Genomic DNA, 12,622 nt, shown 5'->3' on the forward strand with positions numbered 1-12,622 from the left:
AATAGGACTTCTAGTACTCTGTTGAATCAGAGTGGTGAGAGTGAACCCACTTGTCTTGTTCCTGATCTCAGGGGGAAAGCTTTCAACCTTTCACCACTTAGTGTGACATTAGCTGTGTATGTTTATCATATATGGCATTTGTTACAGTGAGGTATGTTCCTTCTATACAGAATTTGTTGAGACTTTTCTTTTTAGAGAGAAAAAGAGCTGGGGCGGGGCAGAGAGAGAGTCAATCTCAAGCAGGCTTCACACTCAGCACAGAGCTGGATGAGGGGCTCAATCCCACGACCTCGAGATCGTGGCTTGAGCTGAAATCAAGAGTTGGACACTCAACCAACTAAGCCACCCAGGTACCCCAAGAGTTTTAATCATGAAAGAATATTGCCTTTGTCAAATGCTTTGTCTGCATCTATTGGGATGATCATATGATTTTTATTTTTCCATTCTATTAATGTGGTGGGCAATAGTGTTAAAGGACCACAATGGAGGAAGACCAGCTAATGGTTCTGCAGTGTAGCCGTGGAGATAAGAGATACACAGATGCTAGTTGAAGCACAGACAGGGTCTGCTATTGAATGCAATATGGACAGAGAATCAAGGATGACTAACACCTTTTGAGCATGAGCAACTGGGTAGATGTTGATCCTTCTACTGAGAAAGGGAAGCAAATCTGGGGCAGGTATCAGGAGCTCCACAGTGGCCTTGTTACATTTAATTGTCTATTAGAAATCCAAGAGGAGATTACAAAGGGGCCATGATATGTTCTAGTCTGGAGCTCACGGGAAAGTCAGGCTAGAGATAAAAATATACGAATTTCAGCATATTATTTGGAGCTGCTAAAATAAGAAGCCATGAGTTATGTAATCCGTGGCAATTAAAATTTGAGTCTTAAGAAAGACTGTAAATTTCAACTAGAAGTTGATGAAAAAAATTAGAATTGTCCTGAGAAGTTTTACAGAAAGAAACTTTTGATATAAGTATTTTGGGAATGCAAAAGCATTTAACATTTGTTTGAATAGATAAGGAAAATGCTAAAAAATGTTTGTCGGTTACCATATGACTACCATTGATCTCTAAGTTGTCATGAAACTGAGTAATTTTTTAAAATGATAATGTCTTGTGGGAGCCCAGTTTAACTGCAATGGTTACTACCCTATTACTCATAACATTACTGTGATGTTCACTGTTCTTGTGGGCAGAGGGAATTTTATTTATTCAGTGTAAGTTTCAGAGAAAATTGAATTTAGGCAATACTTTTATAATATTTACCTTATCACTAGCTAGAGTTCCTATGGTGCACACAGAAATGCATCTTCCATATCCCCATCAAGGAAGAGCTTATCCTTCAACTCTGTGAATGGCTTTTCAACATATCGCTTTTATTTGTCAGTATCTTCAGAGATTACCCTACCTACACAGAGCCTTCCTGTCCAAGGTCATGGTCTTCCAGTGGATTACCCACTGTAATGACTAATCCAAGAAGGTATAAACGTCCTGCCATTTCATTCCAAAGCAGGACAATCATGATGGGTCATTTCAACTTTAGGGCTTCTCAAGGTGTGAAATGAGTCTGTAAGGCCTACATCACCACCTCTCCCTCTACTCAATTTTATTTCTGCCTCTCCCATCCAAAGGCACTTCCTAATAAATATCCTGAATGCTAAATTCTGTCTCAGTCAGTTTAGTAGAGTTCCAAAACTGCAACAGATGGTACCAGGCAGTAAATTGGAATTTTGATGATAAATCATCAACTGCCAGGCTAACAGTGAGGACCCATAGCTGATGGGAGGTGGAACAAAGATAATCTCTGAAAAAATTGTTAAAACTTTCACTGATGGTGAATTGGATGCTATGCCAGTAGAAGCTAATGCACTAGTTGGTGCCAAGTATCAAGAGTCGAAACTCTAGGGGAAGTAATAACTATAAGGGAAATGGGATTAGATGGCTATTGCTGAACTCTTTTGTATGTCAAGGAACATATAAGGAAAGGCTGAGAGTGATTAACAGTCAACTGAATGCCAAATGGAAAAGCCAGGGGGCCTCTCTGGTAGTTGTGGTGGGAGAACAGAGAAAGCTGAAGACCAGATCCAAAACTTAACCATCAGAGTGGCCAAGCTCCAAAGAAAGTTAACAAACTTAAGGCAGATCTGCTAGGCCAAGGCCAGAATATGACAGGAAAAAAGGGGGCCCTCAACCTTGAAATTATGGGAACATCTAGATTAATCTATTCCCAAATCTGGAAATCTCAGGGTTTTTTTTTTTTAATTTTTATTTATTTTTGAGAGAGAGTGCATGAGCAGGGGAGAGGCAGACAGAGAGGGAGACAGAGGATTCGAAGCAGGCTCTGCACTGACTCTGCACTGACAGCAGTGAGCCCGAGGCAGGACTCAAACTCATGAGATCATGACCTGAGCCAAAGTCAGGCACTCAGTTGACTAAGCCACCCAAGCGTCCCTGGAATTCTCAGGTTTTCCTGAGCCCTCTGAGTCCAGAGAGTGGGCCACTCTGCTTTATTAAGAGCTCCCCCTTCTTAAAGACAATAAAGCAGTCCCTTCTCTGCAAGGCAAAATGTGTATCCCACAGGATCTGCCTCACCATACTTCCTGTCCATGAGACTCAGGTTACAACATAACCCAGCCAGGGATGTGCTGTGTGTGATAAGGTAGGAAAGGTGCTGTACTCCAAAGGACCTACCAGACACAGCCAACATGTACTAGAAGGGGCCAGAAAATCCACATGGGACTGTATTCTAAAGGTGGATGATCAAGGGAGCCAGAACAGAAGATTGGATAAGGAAGAATTCATTAATTTGGGGGCCCTCTCCAGACATACACGATTGAATACCCAACAAGGACAACACCAGACAATGAAAACTGACACACTATTAGGATGACTCTTAGAAGAATGGGAAAAGGAGTAGCCCAAGCTAAATTAGAGTTCCAGAATTGTCATGGAGGGTGGTAGACTCAGGGAAGTGGACATGCTGGAGTGGATTATACTAATTCTAGATATGCAAGGCTAGAAAATGCACCAGATGATCATATTCCATGGGGAGGGTGAGTCCACCATTCACCAAGGCCAAAAGGAATAAGTTTGTAAAAGGGGCGCTCACATCACTGAAATGTTAAGTGGTGGCTCTCCTATCTAGAGGCCAGGGTTGATCATAGGAGAGACCTTTATAGAATTAAGCTCACTGATAGAAGTGAGTGAATACAAAAGAGGCCAGGTGAAGGCACCAAACTATCAGAAGTGAAGTGGATGCAACTACCCTAATAAGCAGCAAGGTTGGAAAGGCAGCCAATGGGTCTTGATCCACAAAAAGTTACAGAGATGATAAATAGGACACAGCCACTCCTAAGGGGGAAATGAATGGGATGTTGACAAGGGTACTACTCAACTTCTACCAGCAGAAAAAATCAAAGATAGATGTCCAGGCATCTGGCAACAGTCACCTAAGTAAAAAACCATAATCCTTTACACTGTTTCTCAATCTGAGCCAGTTTTCTGGCCCAGATCCCCAAGAGGAAAGATCCTACAATTATAATCTAGCAATTATATATAGAAATAATTCCTCAACTTCTTCCCAAAAGAGACCTATGACATTTATTCTGGTAACTGTACCCTGTTGGAAAGGGAAACATCTAAGTATTTCAAGGATTATTAGACACAGAATCTAAGTTGACACTGATACCTGAGACTCAGAGTGTCATGGGGCTGCCCTGTTAGAATGGAACCATATGAAAAACAAGGAATAAATGGAGTTCCGGTTCTGGTCCAGTCTGCGATGGCACCACTGGATCTAAAAAACCACCTGATGGACAGGTCTCCAGCCCCAGAGTGTATCCTTGGGATAAGATACTTGATAGTTGCTGCTACCCTCACTTTGGGTCCTTGATCTGTGAGATAAAAGCTATCATATGAGGGAAGACCAAGAAGACTCTGATAGAACATTGGAACAGTCTGCTGAATGCACAGCTACAGTGCCAGCTCCAGGGTGGTAGGTGAAAAAAACAGTATTCCATCCTCCAGGATGCACTATGCACATTAAATAAGAAACCTTTGTATGGCACTATGTCTCTGTATTGGTCTCCTATTGCTGCTATGACAAACTATCACAAATTCACTGACGTAAAACAAGACACAATTATTATCATCGGATAGTTCTGGAGATCAGAAATCCAAACTGGGTCTCACTGGGTTCATTTACTTATTTTTAAATATTTATCTTTGAGAGAGAGAGAGAGAGAGGGAGTGTGAGAGAGTGCTAGTGGGGTAGGGGCAGAGAGAGAGGGAGACACAGAATCCGAAGCAGGCTCCAGACTCTGAGCTTTCAGGACAGAGCCCAATGCAGGGCTTGAACTCACAAACCATGAGATCATGACCTGAGCTGAAGTTGGATGCTCAGCCGACTGAGCCACCCAGGTACCCATGACAAACTAGATTTTAAACCAAAGACTGTGGGGCTCATGATCTCACGGTTTGTGGGTTCAAGCCTCACGTTGGGCTCTGTGCTGACAGCTCAGAGCCTGCAGCCTGCTTCGGTTTCTGTGTCTCCCTCTCTCTCTGCCCCTCCCCCAGTCATGCTCTGTTTCTCTCTGTCTCAATAATAAATAAACATTAAAAAAATTTTAAACCAAACACTGTAACAAGAGATGAAGAAGGGCATCATATCATAATAAAGGGGACTATCAAACAAGAAGATCTAACAATAGTAAATATTTGTGCCCCCAAATTGGAAGAACCCAAATATATAAAACAACTGATAACAAACATAAAAGAATTCATTGGTAATAATGCAATAATAGTAGAGGACTTCAACATCCACTTACAGTAATAGACAGATCATCTAAGCCAAAAAATTGACAAGGAAACAATGCTTTTGAATGACACACTGGACCAGATGGCCTTAACAGATATATTCAGAACATTTCATCCTAAAGAAGTAGAATACACATTCTTTTCAAGTGCACATGGGAAATTCTCCAGAATAGATCACATACTAAGTCACAAAAATCAGTTCTCAACAAATACAAAAAGACTGAGATCATACAAGGCATATTTTCTGAACACAACACTGAAACTTGAAGTCAACCACAAGAAAAGATTTGGAAAGGCCACAAATACATGGAAGTTAAAGAACACCCTACCAAGGAGAAGGGGGCAAGATGGTGGAGAAGTAAGGAGCTCCATACATTTTGCCCGCCCCCATTTCTCAAATGGAGAAGGCCTGAAGCCACAGGAACCCTTATAGATTCGCAGGAGTTTGGAAGAAAAAGGAAAAGGAGACAGAGTCCGCTGAGAAAACCACCTTATAAGTGTGTGAGTGAGAACTAGGAAAGATAAAAAACGGGTCGGGACCTGGAGACACGGGGGAGGCGGAGCCCCCTTTGCAGGGAGCCACGGTGAGTCGAGGGGGAAAGAAAGAGTGGCTGAAATTGCTCAAAGAACTGTCCCTGTCCCTGGAGAAGAGAAAAACCTTGGCTCCAGACAGAGAGTGACCGGGTTCCCAGCTGTGGAGCCGACTTTGAGCTGGACGCCCTGTCCCAGACGGCGCCCGGAGGGTTTTTATTAAGAAAGAATGTTGTATTTTGTCAAATGCTTTTTCTGCATCTACCGAAGGGATCATATGGTTCTTATTGTTTCTTTTATTAATGTAATGTATCACATTGATTTGCAAATACTGAACCAGTCCAGCAGCCCAGTAATGAATCCCACTTGATCATGATGAATAATTCTTTTTATATGCTATTGAATTCGATTTGTTAGTATCTTGCTGAGAATTTTTGCATCCATGTTCATCAGTGACATTGGTCTGTAGTTCTCCAGGATGCAAATTCTTAACAAAATATTAGCAAATAAAATCCAACAGTACATGAAAAGAATCATTCATCACAATCAAGTGGGATTTATTCCTGGGTTGCCAGGTGTTTCAATATTCACAAAACAATCAACGTGATACACCACATTAATAAAGGAAAGGATAAGACCCATATGATCCTCTCAATAGATGCATAAAAAACATTTGACAAAGTACAACATCCATTCATAAAAATCCTCAACAAAGTAGGGATAGAGGGAACATACCTCAACATCATAAAGAGCATATATAAACAACCCACAGCTAATATCATCTTCAATGGGGGAAACCTGAGAGCTTTTCCTCTAAGTTCAGGGATAAAACAGAGATGTCCTCTCAGCACTGTTATTTAACCTAGTACTGGAAGTCTTAGCCTCAGCAATCAAACAAAAAGAAATAATATACATAAAAATTGGCAAGAAAGAAGTCAAACTTTGACTGTTTGCACACAACATAATACTGTAAATAGAAAAACCAAAAGACTACCAAAAAATTGCTAAAACTGACAGCACGAATTCAGTAAAGTAACAGGATACAAAACCTATGTACAGAAATCTGTTGTATTTCTATACACTAAAATGAAGCAGCAGAAGGAGAAATCAAGGAATCAATCCCATTTACAATTGCACCAGAACCATATGATACCTAGGAATAAACCTAACCAAAAAGGAAAAATATCTGTACTCTGGGAATTATATAACACTTACAAAAGAAATTGAAGAGGACACACAAAGAAATGGCAAAACATTCCATGTTCATGGATTGGCTGAACAAATATTGTTAAAATGTCTATACTATCCAAAGCCATGTACTCATTAAATGCAATCTTATCAAAATATCAACAGCATTTTTCACAGTTAGAACAAACAATTCTAAAATATGTATGGAACCACAAATGGCTGCAAATAGCCAAAGCAATCTTGAAAAAGAAAAGCAAAACTGGAAGCATCATGATCCTGGACTTGAAGCTATATTACAAAGTTGTAGTCATCAAGAAAGTATGGTACTGGCACAAAAATAGACACATAGATCAGTGGGACAGAATGGAAGACCCAGAAATGGACCCACAACTGTATGGTCAAATAATCTTTGACAAAGTGGGAAAGAATATCTAATGGAAAAAAGACAGCATCTTCAACAAAAGATTTTGGGAAAATAGGACAGCAACATGCAGAAAAATGAAACTGGATCATTTTCTTACATCATACACAAAAATAAATTCAAAATGGATTAAAGATCTGGTGTCCCTGGGGGGCTTAGTTGGTTAAGCATTCGAGTCTTGATCTCAGCTCAGGTCTGGATCTCAGGGTCATGAGTTCAGGCCCCATGTTGGGCTCCACACTGGGCATGAAGCCTACTTAAAAAAAAAAAAGGACTAAAGACCTAAATGTGAGATACAAAACCATCAAAATCCTAGAGGAGAACACAGGCAGCAACATCGTTGACATTGGCCATAGCAACTTCCTACCAGATGTGAGACCACATTTCATCCTGATGAAGACCTAGGGAAGGGTCTTGCCCTAGCCTGAGCAGGATGGGGAAGGGAGACAGACAAGACCACACAAGGGAGGCTCAAAGCAGCACCAAGGGGTGAGATGAACCCCTGCAGCACAAGAGGAAGGGAAGAGATACAGAATGGCCATGAGATTCAGGGAAGGACTTGCACAGAGGGCTGGTCAGAGAACCTTGGCCCTGAAGATCCAACTCCCACATGCACATGGTCTTGGGAGTGATGTGCAGGAAGCCCCCAGCTGGGGCAGTGGTCTCTTCTCAGGAGGGAGCTGACCCAAGCCAGGAACACTGCTGTGACCTTATAGCCAGACTAATGTCTACCGGAAACCATAAAAGCAGGAGCCTAGAGGTCTTCACACGTTGTATCTCACCTCTGGGTCATGTGTCCTTCCCCCAGCAAGTGGTCCCAGCTGTAGAGTGGCAGGTTTCATGGACACAGGGTATGCCTATGCATGCAAGTCTCACACCATTGCTGAAGTGACACAGACACTGTCCCACATAGGGACCCACGTATCGTCAAACTGCAGAAATCCCTTATCCTACTTTTGCTTACCTAAGTTGTAACAGTAACTCACGCTTTTCATACTTCAGCAAATCTTTTATTACCAATAATCAAACCCTCTCCATAGTGTCTCAAACAGTAACAAACACAGTTTCATGTCTTTAACAGAGCAGAATGAGCATTCATACATGGCCATACATGGCAGATTTTACCTCTGGAAATTGTTGTTCAATATTTTAAAATAAAGTGGCCTTGTGGATTTATTCTTTTCTAGTATTGTAAACATATGCTGTTTGATATTATCTGAATTTAATTTAAAACGTTTCTGTTGCAAGCCAAACAAAATGTAAAGCTTCTGAGGCAAGCATCTTTCTCAGGGAAAAAGGAAGTCTTGTTATGAAACTGTTCCCAAGCAAGACCCCACTTCAAATCTGCCTGCATGAACTTAAGAACTTTGGTCCACTGTTTGTCAGGGTTAAACTGGGTTTCGGTAGAATGGGAGCCACATTGCCTCCTGAGTCTTCAGTCTTGCCTTCCTATGAGGAAGACAAAAAAATGTGTCTCACCCTTTCTCAACCTCTCCTTTGAACTGCTGCACACAGCCCCAGAAAGCCACCATCATGTAGTCTAACTTGTCCCAGGATAGTCCAATGGTAACTGCTTAGATCCGTCTGTCAGAGGCTCCAGATAGAAACGGTTTTCACAGGGAACTAGTCGATACCTCTCAAACTTCAGACCCATCTTACTGGCCAAGGTGCACAGCAACAATGCCTTCCAGCCCCAATCAGCATTAACCTCATTCCATGCCACAGGAACGCTGGGCATGTGACCCAGTATGAAAGTTCTGATTGTGCCAAATTATCCTCTGTGCCAGACATGAAAGGTTGCACTGAAGAAACTGGTTTTCTTTAGCCCAACTGCATCTGGGCATAAGGCATATGGTTTTCTACATTCGTCAGCTCATCGTCCAGTTCTGGCTGTTGTTGTTTATATTCTCTGTATCCCCTATGGTGCTGAGCTCCCTCTGGATCCAGTCTCAGCTTCAGCTGGGGCATTCTCATGCTTTTCTACATTTTGTACCTTTTTTTCTACCTTTTCAGACCGTCTCGTTTTGCTCTGTCTGTAGCTGTTCAGTCATCCCCATTCATTTGCTCAAAGATCTTCAAAAGCATTTGCAGCTGTGACACTCATTTTCAGTGACATTGAGCTGAGTGTCCAGCTCAATGCAACCCTGACACAGTAGCGATCCACATCTCTCTGGCCCAACAACAGGTCAGAAAGGCCCCCAGTGCCCAGTCTCTGGCTAATGTTCTCCATGGTCCCACCACTGGATACCTCCCCAATCAGAGTGAAGCTGTTGATGCCTTCTGTAGACACCATTGTGGCTGGAAGGATGAATCTGAGAGACACATCATCCTGGTGATGTCCAATAAATGACTCGTTTCCTGAGTTAGCCCCTTCCTTCAGGGTCTCTCCTAATTTCACCTGGGCTGGGACAAATAATGGAGCTGTGAGCTCCTGGATGGTGACATGACCCGGGTTCAGGGCCTGGCTGCAGCACTAACTCCCAAAGCTGGCCTGCATGGTGCTGCTGGAAATCTTCAACCCTTCCATTGTTCAAGACTTGGAGCCACCACCCTGGTCAGTCTACCACAGGGGCACCATGGCTTCCAGAACTGCTGCCACCCAGTCTTCAGCAATTCCCCATCTACCAGACAACAGTAACTCACTTTTACTGAGCATTTATTATGTGCCTACTAGTGTTCTCAGTGCTTTACGTGTATTGATCAATTCACTTAACCAACATTCACCAGTACCTTAGTACCTTAGAAGCCAGACGCTGGGCAAGGGACTGGACACAGCTGTGACTACTGCAGCCACAGACCCTGTCCCCACAGAGAGTGGGGTCTGGTGGGTAAGACAACCCTGAGAATGATCATGTGGTGTACACATGCTCTTACAGACATGGGCAGGGAGCTTCAGACAGGCCTTTGCATACTAAAATAACTCTTCCCGCCCTAAGCTCCCTTCACCTGTGCACCTCTTCCCAATATACTTGAGAGAGCTGGCTACTCTTGATAACTCCTCTTCCTTCTCTCCTCTCATCTCAATGGGCTCTGATCTATTTTTCCTCCATTGCTGCACTGCAACAATTTGATTCAAGGTCAGGTTGATCGCCATCTTTCCAAAGTCCCTGCTACGGACCCTGCCTTCCTTCCTCAGCCCTTTTTCTACAAGCTTCTCTGATGCCACCTTAATCCACCTTCATACCGGCCAGTCCACCTCCAGCCCCCTTGCCAAGAGTTAGATGTGGGAGCACCTCAGGGCACTGGCTTGGGCCCTTTCCCTTTCCTGTCTCACCCTTTTTCCATGTGACCTCACCCATGATTTTGAACACCTCTCTATCTCCAGCCCTGACTTCCTCTCTGAGCTCTGTCTCCTCCACATAATGGATGTCTCCATATGGAAAAGCAGAATTTTTATTTTACGCTCCCACACAGAACCCATTCGACCATATCCTACCACTACACGGAAGGGGTAATAAATTTGCTTGGTCCAAAAGCCACTGAGTTATTCTTATTTTTTTCCAGTAAGACCAAATATAACAGTCTTAAATACATATATGTGTGTGTGTGTGTGTGTATTTTTTTTTATTTTTTTTATTTTTTAAAGAAGAGAGAGCCTGACTAGCTTCATTGGTAGACCATGCAACTCTTGATCTTGGAGTTGTGAGTTCAAGCCCCATGTTGGGTATAGAGATCACTCAAAAACAAAACCTTTAAAAAATAAAATAAAATAATAAAACAAACAAATAAATAAATAAGAGGGAGAAGGAAGAAGGGGACAGAGAGGAAGGGAGGAAAGGAGGGCCTGCCTCACAGTTAAATGCAATCTTTCCCCCCTGACCCCTAGCAGTGAGGACCGCTCCCATCCCCACCCAGGTCACCTGTGGCCTTCCCCTAGGACCCTGTGGACCCTCACTAACATGAGTAGCTCTTGACCCCCACACACAACCGCCTATGCCTCCCAGTCCACGTGACACCAGCCTGGTCAGTTTGTCTCCTGGGAGACACAGACTTCTCCGATCCCCACAGGCAGTGGGCCTCCCTCTAACTCCCCACACCTGTACCCCCCATCAGAGGAAGGCCTTCTCCCCACAGTCACGGTAGACCACGTTGTGGGGATGGTGGGACATAGCTGAGCTGAGCCGGGCAGGCTGAGACGCAAAGCCCCCATCTGGCTGCAAGGACAGATTCTGGTTGAAATCAACACCGTGCAGAGGCCCGAGGTGAAGAGGCGCTGCTGGCTCGGGTGGGAGACGGCGTTTCCAAAACAATTTGTGATGGAAGGAGGGTGAGTACCCAGTAGGCTGGTGAAATGCCTCTCCTGGGCTCGAGCCCCACCCGCATGGTCCACAAGGCTGACCATGGCCAGTGACACTGATGGCCCAGGCACCGTCACAAAGTAGTGAGCCAGCTGCGTCACACAGGTGCCTGGGACAGGTGTGTGGCTGGTAACTTCAGGCAAGCGGGCAGGGCAGGTGTGTGTGACATGCGGGTCCACCTGCACAGCAGATGTGGGGAGGGTGTGCACTGGTGTGGGACAACAGGAGTGACACAGACAGGTGAATATGCCCAGAGGGGCCTGATATCCTTGGAGAGGCTCCCAAGGCTCACCTTTGCAAGACAGGAAAAGGTCAACGTGTGACACACACCCCCAGGCTTGGGGGGGGGGGACCCCAGCAGTGTTCTCAGGGCCAGAGAAAAAAGATGGAAGGGGAGAAGGCACCCTGCTGCTCCAGCTGTGTCCCGCTTGGGTTCTCCAGGTTCCCCGGGACCCAGACACGTCCTGGGCTCTCTGTCTCCAGGATCCAGTCACCTCGTGAGTGTCTATTGCCTCAGAATGGTCCTGCTAGCCCAGGAGACACTGCCACACAGAGCTCCTCCCAGGATGGCTCTGCAGGGGCCTCCCCACCTCTACCAGGCCATACGGCCCCTCCCTTCTGAGCCTCCCCACTCAGACCTGCTCCAAGCAGTCACCCAGTCCCCAGAGCATGCACCCTTCTCCCAGCCAGGGACCTGCCACACCCGCTCAGGAAGGACAGAGACCCGACGCCCACACACAACATGCAGGGCCAGCTCCTCCAGAGCTGCACCCGGTGGAGGGTCACCAGCAAGCCTGGGTGCTTCCCCCACTCCCAGACCTGTCCTCGGATCCCAAGCCACAGCCCTCCTGGGGCCCCGCGGGCTGAGCCTACTCCCATGCCCACGCCCGCTGCAGCCCTCACCCCTCGCCCTGAGTCAGATGGCGGCTGACGTGGGAGAAGCCGGTGGTGAGCACAGCCCCACCCATCAGCACATCCTCCGTTACGGCCACAGCCTGGCCCACTGACCCCAAGTCAGTCCTTGGCCCACGTTGCTCTCCAGAGCTCTGCTTTTGTGACTTTCCATGCCCAACTCCTCCCAGGCCCCATAACACTGTCCCAACCGCCCACCCCTTCCAGACCCTCCACAGCAAACCCACAGAAGGCACTCGCGCTCGCCTGCAGCTCAGCGGGCCCTCACCTTGGTTTCCTGACCAGAGGGGGGCAAGAAGTACTGACCGGGAGGGCTCAGCACGGTTCCCTAGCACCCTAGGATCGTGAAAGCACCCCATGGCCATAACCCACTCCCAGAACCCTCCAACAGCCCACCCTCCCAGACAGACACACACACAGACACACACACCATAGCCGATGGTCAATTACAGGA

At 45.4% G+C, this 12,622-nt stretch overlaps 1 pseudogene; it reads right to left on the reverse strand.

The window, feature by feature from the left end:
- Window positions 1-8,131: 8,131 nt before the first annotated feature.
- On the reverse strand, window positions 8,132-10,052 carry LOC120231713 (annotated as a pseudogene).
- Window positions 10,053-12,622: the final 2,570 nt, after the last annotated feature.

The sequence above is a fragment of the Hyaena hyaena genome, unplaced genomic scaffold (genome assembly GCF_003009895.1).
Source record: "Hyaena hyaena isolate Hyena2069 unplaced genomic scaffold, ASM300989v1 scaffold_61, whole genome shotgun sequence".
Lineage (NCBI taxonomy): Eukaryota > Metazoa > Chordata > Mammalia > Carnivora > Hyaenidae > Hyaena > Hyaena hyaena.